The sequence below is a fragment of the Pygoscelis adeliae genome, unplaced genomic scaffold, assembly GCF_000699105.1.
Source record: "Pygoscelis adeliae isolate BGI_AS28 unplaced genomic scaffold, ASM69910v1 Scaffold95, whole genome shotgun sequence".
In the NCBI taxonomy this organism is placed as follows: Eukaryota; Metazoa; Chordata; class Aves; order Sphenisciformes; family Spheniscidae; genus Pygoscelis; species Pygoscelis adeliae.
The window spans coordinates 341,684-348,529 of NW_008824869.1; positions in this window are offsets into that span (position 1 = coordinate 341,684).

Genomic DNA, 6,846 nt, shown 5'->3' on the forward strand with positions numbered 1-6,846 from the left:
GCCTCTGTAGCTTGTGAAGTTCTTCCTTCATCAGATTGAAAATAGTTCAAGCTTTGCCAAAATTTCTCTTGGATATCTGGAGATGAGTCCAAAATTTGAGCAGAAGAGTGTGGGTTAAGGAATGATTAATTACAGTAAGAAACAGATTCACTTCTGCCACTAGAGTTATAGAAATGAATCCTGCACCCTTTGGAATATCAGGGGAAATTGTAAGCTCTCAAGAAATGAGTTAGTTTTGAACATGAATGAGGAGTTTCTGTGCGGTGCTGTCTTCATGTTCTGAGCTGTTTAAATGCGAGCTGCCCTCAGCATCTGCATAGAAGCTATGCAGAAGCCATGAAAAATGGGATGTATTTAGTTCAAGCACTACCTGATCAAATACTTCCACATGAGAAATGTCATAAATTTGGACATAGGAAATTACACCTGTATAACTACAGGCATAATTTTATTTATTTGTTTGTTTGTTTATTCTTTCCCCAGCCTAGTTAATAATCCTGCAGTTGCCTTTGTGTTACAAGAAGGGAAGATGTTCACTATCTGCACAGCAGTAGCTGAAGACAGTATACACAGAAGAACTATAGAACATGACTGTCTTCCTTTAGAAGACTAGTAGGAATATTATATCCAGTCAGAGCCTCCTATTTCGTATTTAGAAAAACAAATGTTTTTCTTTCCTAGTGTGAACTTTATGAGTATTTGGCTGCTGTGCAAGATGCGTAGTTGTTGCCAGTCTTTAGCTCATCAATACACACCCACATCTTCCGCAACAATAATAACAACTCTTCTTCCTCTTGCTGCATGGAGAAAAGATCCTTCTCAGAGCACAGTATGTCATGCAAAATAATAACAGAAATAAAATATAAGCAATGTAAGAACAAGAAACTTCATGGTAATCATTATTACAAATACTTTTTCTGATATTTACTTAATTTATCATCAAATAGTTGTTGTTTCATATTGCTTGTATATAGATGTTTGATTTCATTTTATAACATTACTAAAACTAGAAATAATCTTAGCAATGTAATTCCCAGGTGATACACCATAGTATTTATCTGCGTGGAATTGTTTCTGCACCAGAGTAACTCCATGAATGCTAGCAGGCCTACTGTTATAAGTGTGAAAATTCCTTGACAAAAGTGACCTAGGCATATTTTTTTGATTAATAAGGTATAAAACCAATTTTTTAGACAATGAAAAAAAGACAGATGTTATTGGGAGGAGGCAAGGTTGATTATTTTTTGGTTTGTTTGTTTCTTCCTACAATTCTATTCAAGAGTACGCTTTGCATGAAAGAAGACTTGGCATTTTGTGTCAAAATTATGCTCAAAAATGGATATATGTAAAACTATAACATCTTTGATAGGATTCAACTATCCACATGAGAGTTTCCCATATGTCATTTTTGTGGGAATGTTCCAGGCAGCAGGTTAGGTTTAACAGAGCTTACAAACCCTCCCCCAAGAGTTATAAAACTTTTAACACCATAAACCATTAGGTTGGACTGAGGACTCTGGCAAAGAACCCCACTGAATCAGGGATGAATATGGACCATTGAATTTGTTTACACAGAAGGAAGGGGACTGAAAAAGAGATGGGGAAGAGAGTTAGTTCTGGTTTCCATTTGTCAGTCCTGAGACCTAGGGTCTGTTTGCTCATATGGTGGCCACACACAAGAGAGGCTAAAAATAACAGCATACTGCAATAGCATATCTAGGTCTTATTTATTCCCTTGTCTCTGGCATAACACAGTAAAAAACACAAGCTATCAAAAACAAAGAGTGCAAATAACACCATTGGCTGAAAAATGTCAGCAGAACTCTGTGAAATACACTATTTTGAGTCATACAAACTGTTTGCAGACTCGAAGCAGTGGTTTTTCCACTTCTAGATCCAGCCATTTCAGTTTGGTCTGAGTTTGTCTTGAGTTTCAGCTTCCTATGGAACCTAGACTCCAGTCAGGCTCCACAACATGGTTTGTAACTTTTCAGTTCAGCCGCCAGCTCCTGATGTCCCCCAGGATGGTCCCTCCTCCGGCCTCTGACCCACACCCACCTGTCAGTCAGGAGAACTTCATGTTCCATGTTCCTCATTTTGCCTGAAATGACATGTAAAGCAGTCTCTCTCCCCCAAAGCAAAGCCCACCTCCTGACCAGCTAGTGCAGAACAATGCCAAAGTAATTTGTTATCTGTAGAAAATTGTGGGTCTGTTGGCACTCAATTAGTAATATATATTGCATTTCTGTTGAACTTGTAAACAAGTTTCCAGAAGCTAGATGCTCTCCTGGATGATGTGTTTCTTTTCCTGGATTTTTGCTGACTCTTTATGTGATTATAGTCATTTGACAGATTAATTGTCAGCTGTGCATCAGTTTGTATATATTCAATACAAAAAAAATCAGCATCTGCTTCAGAGAAACTTGAAACAGAAACATTAATGTTTAACTGTGAAATTAATTTGTGAAAGAAGAGAAAGATACAATATCACTAGGACATTTGTTGAAAACTCTTAGCTATGTGGTGGTTGCCTTAGATTTAGAATAAGGACTAAGACCCATGAGTCCTCAAGGAATATGCTACCCAAAGAACTTCTGAGTTGCTCTTTCTTCCATCCCATGAATATTTAATTACTTACACAAACTGTTCATAACAGGAGAAACTGAGTAGAGCAGGCTTATTGTGTATCATTTCCAGAGTGTGCTTTCACCCATTGAACACCCTCCTTTCCAGCACAGACAGAACTTTTTTTAACTGGAGAAGTTTTCATTGAAACTGATAAATTCTCACAAAATGTATGAAACTATTCAACATTTTTCAACAGATTTTACTTTATGCAAAATACTTAATCTACCCAAAAAGACATTTTCAAAAATGGCTGAGAAAACTGCAGGATTTGATCCCATGGGTGCCATCCAGGAGTCAAAATTTACTCTATATTCTCATCTACATATGTGTAATCCTGAAAAAACAGAAAGAATTTTCTTTCTCTTCAATTCTTCCATGGTGCTGTGACGCCCTGTATGAATATGGAAAAAAATGTAAAATAAAAATGTATTTTTTATGTGAATACTTTGCTTAAAATAGACAATGAAATATTTTTAGAGAAAAGTTTAAATTTAAATTATTAATTTTGCACTGCAGTTCTTCAAAGTGCTTTTTGTAGTCAGTTAATACTTGAAAATGAAATTATTTTATTTGAAAACATATACTGTTAGGCTTTAAATATTTCCATACACATCAATGGTCAAATTTACTGCTTGCCACCCACAGCATATTTTTTGTTTACACTGTACTGAATGTACACCAGTCTATGGAGACATCATGTCCATTTTCAAAGCCTTTGTTCTGGAAATATGCATCACATCTGCTACAGCAATATAATGCTTTCAGTCTATTTATGTGCCTTAGCTGAGTAGTACAGATATAACCCTTATATTATTTCTTATTTACAAAACAAAGCATCCAGATTGTCTGATTTCAAAATTTATTCTCCCCCAAATTTCTTTTAGAAGAATATATACAAGCAAGAGAGCATTTCCTAGTCCTTTGTCAAACTATCTTCTTCCTCTAGAAGGTTTATTTGCCATTATTCAGAAGTAAATAACTTGCTTTTATTTATTTAATAATTATACATAGGAATATTATTCATATAGTCACTAAATGATGTATTATACATTGTTATTCTTGAGAAGTTAATAAGTTTAGTTTCAGCAGCAAAAAAAATTCAAATATGTCAGGTTTTACCAAAATGTCCAGAGAGTGAGGTGAGAACAGAAGGCTCTTTCTCATGAATTCAGAGATTTTGGAAACGTTAGATCTTTAATTAGATGAAATATGTGGCGGTGATTCCTGTAATAATAACCTGTTAATTCACCTTGACTGTTATACTGCATCAGTGAAAGTCTTTCTGAGATTTCAGCCAGTGTGTTGGAAGAATTCCGATGTTATACCTGATGTCTGTTACTTCTGCTTTCAAAATCAGTGCACAGAACAACCCTTTCTCCAAAACTCAATTGGTCATAGTATTACTGAACATGAAAACAAATATGCTGGTGCCATTTGAAGTTTTTGAAGGGTTTTTTTTTAAATTATTTTTTAAATTGTTAATATACAGGTAGGGATTGTCTATGAACCAACCACCACCTACCTCCTAAATGATAAACATGGTCAGGTTTCACTGAAAGCAAAATGGCAAAATGAGCTCAGAAGCTTGCAGCAGCTATCCCATGACATTTTTTTTAAATAAGAATTCATAAATTGATCCAAACTATGTTTAAAAAAAAGACCTGTCATAGCAGCGAGAGCCATCTTTTTTCCTCATGCAAAAGGAAAAAAAAATCCATGTTCAAATACATCAGATATTCATATCTTACCCTCCAAATCATTTTACAAAAAAAACCCCACACCTATACCTTTGATTTCTCAGGGAAGAAAACTTTTTAATCTTTGAAAAATTCTTTTCATCTTTGTGGAAAAGGGGGAAAAAACAATCATGAAAAGAACCTACCTCGGGGTGAGTCCCAAAATATTTTTTCTTTTGGGGAGAGAGCAATTTGGGAGGAATGCCATCCTTATTGATTTCCCCAGAATTGCTATTATATTTATTTATTTATTGTGCAGCTAAGAAAACTCGCCATGGGTATGTTGGATCACCCTCTGTGATGCGGCAGTAGGCATAAAATCAGTGGCTTCCTGTAACTCCCCTGCTTAACATTCAACAGACAGGGAGAGGATCTAAACGTAAAACCTGGCTCCGAAACACCACTGTCAACTTCCTGCCCTCCGATAAATGATCCAGAGCTACTCCACATCAGGATGGAAATGTGTTAGGCACTAAAAACCACTGCTTGCATGACATCATTCCATAACAGATTACACTGTAATGTTAGGAATGTAATCATTAGCATTTAAACATGCATAAAATTTAATTAACCTACTTACCAGTTTGCTTAGAACTTTTGAAGGGCTACCTAGAGTCCTCTCTAAGCATTTTATTGCAGAGTTTTGGAAAGCTCACAAAAGAGAGAAGTTCACTGGGATTTTTCTCCCTAAAGCTGATGAGCCATGACAGATGAGCAGATGACCCAAGTTAATTATTATTGAATTCGTTATTACTGCTTTGTTGTCACCCAGCTCAGCCAGGGTAAAATGATGACAGTAGGTATCTCATTAAAACAGCTGTTTCAATTATGTAGCGGCAAATATTTAAAAAGCGGGCCTTCCAAGTTTAAAGCTGTTAGCAAAGTTTGTTTGTGCTGGTTGTGCCAAGATTCTTTGACCGAAAAAGGAGGGGAGAAATATAGTGTCCGTCTTAATTGGTTGGGGTAGGAGAAGAGGGATGTTAAGCAGCAGAACATAAAAGGTTGAATATGAGCTCCATACAAATTTCCAGAGTTTGTGTGTGAATTTGTTTTTTCTCATCTTTGGCTAAATTCAGTTTTGTTTACTGTACATCAGTTACATTTAGACAGTGCGACAAAAGAGCAGTGTTTGTGTTGATTTCTTTCCAGCTGGAGGAAGTGATATGACTGTAAGGTTTGGTTTGGGTCTGTCTTTTTGGTTTTGTTTTCAACTGTTTATTGTTTACTAGTTGACATTCGTATTTATTAAATTTAAGCATTAGGAGTTTTATTCTTTCCTTCATAGACAAGAACAAGTCTTGTTTCAGATGCTGTTTCAAAGTCTTTCAATAGCCATTTTGATCTCTGATAGGAACAGTAAGTTTATTTTATTGCACTAACAATTTCCCTAATATGGTTTGCATGGTCACACTCAGCCCCTTAGAATTGGTGCATTTCTCTGCAATGAGTGCAATGTCTCTGTGTTTTACACCTTTCTGTTTTCATTTTGATTATTTTTCATTTCTTCAGGATGAGTATAAAAACAGAAAGATGCTTGATATTGACTTGACTTGAACCGTTCTCAGAAGAACATCCTACAGGTTATCAGCTAGTTTCTGATTAAGACATGAGTTCTGTAATAATATAATTCCTCTGACAACTGTATTACCAACAATAACCTCAAAGTCATCATTATTGAAGTAAATGGCCCAGTGTCCATTGAGACTGAGTCTGCACTTGGCCTAGTGTATCTACCCAAGGTGGTGGATAACTAACAATTTCTGTAGCCGCCGCAATCAGTTGCATGTACTCAGTGGCCTGTTCAACCAAAAATCACCGGCCTCCCTGGAGCTGGCTAGAGAGGGCTGGGCGTTAAACAGCAGCATGCTGTCCCAGCCATGCAGCTGTGTGGATTTTAGAAAGGTGAACGCTGCTGTGGCATTATGCTTCTTACTGACTACAGCTACCAAAGTCAGGATTTACTCAACTTGTCCTGTTTCCCAACATGAATTCTATCTGGGTAGAAAAAAGGAATTTTTGGCCACTTTATTGATTTATGGACGTCCAACAGCCAGTTTTAGCAGTTGTTGAGTTGCTGGCAGCAAATTCTAGACCAGTGGTCACTGTGAATATGCAGATTATCTCGACAGCTTGAGCATGGTATGTCCAACAGGTCCAGAAGTCATGCCTACGGTCAGGATACCCATTCATGGTAAATTCTGTGTATCCAGACACTGTTGGACTTACTGAAAATGGGCCAAATGTAATTAGTGTATTTAAAACATCCCATGTAGAAATATGAGCCCAATGACAGTCTCTCTGATGTTAGTTCAGTAGGACCTTTATGAATTTTCCAACTCACAGAAACACATAAGGAACATCCTTTGAAGCTTATTGTGCGTAGATTTTACTGTCAGCCCAAGGGAATTGAGAGAATGGTGTCCCCTGTTATAAGGAAAGTCATGTACTTTATCAGAAGATATAAAGCGCCATATATCATAAT